Raw genomic sequence first — 246 nt, 5'->3', positions numbered from 1 at the left:
CCGGTGCAAGCCCCAGGGCCGCCCCCACGAAGGTGACAGCCGTGCCTGTTGCTCCAGCAGCCTCTGCCCCGCTCCGGCCTCAGCGCAGGACCTGCTGGCTGCCTGACCGGCGCTCACTTCGCAGCACTTGCCGGCAGAATCAGACCTGGGCGGTTTGTTACACTACAGAGGAGGCTTCAGAGATGCTCGGAGGAGAGATCTGATTAGAGAAGGAGAGCAGCCGGCAGGCCCTGAGCAGAGGGAAGC

Source organism: Buceros rhinoceros, unplaced genomic scaffold (genome assembly GCF_000710305.1).
Source record: "Buceros rhinoceros silvestris isolate BGI_N320 unplaced genomic scaffold, ASM71030v1 scaffold6974, whole genome shotgun sequence".
NCBI classification, from domain to species: Eukaryota; Metazoa; Chordata; class Aves; order Bucerotiformes; family Bucerotidae; genus Buceros; species Buceros rhinoceros.
This window is presented reverse-complemented; position numbering follows the sequence as displayed.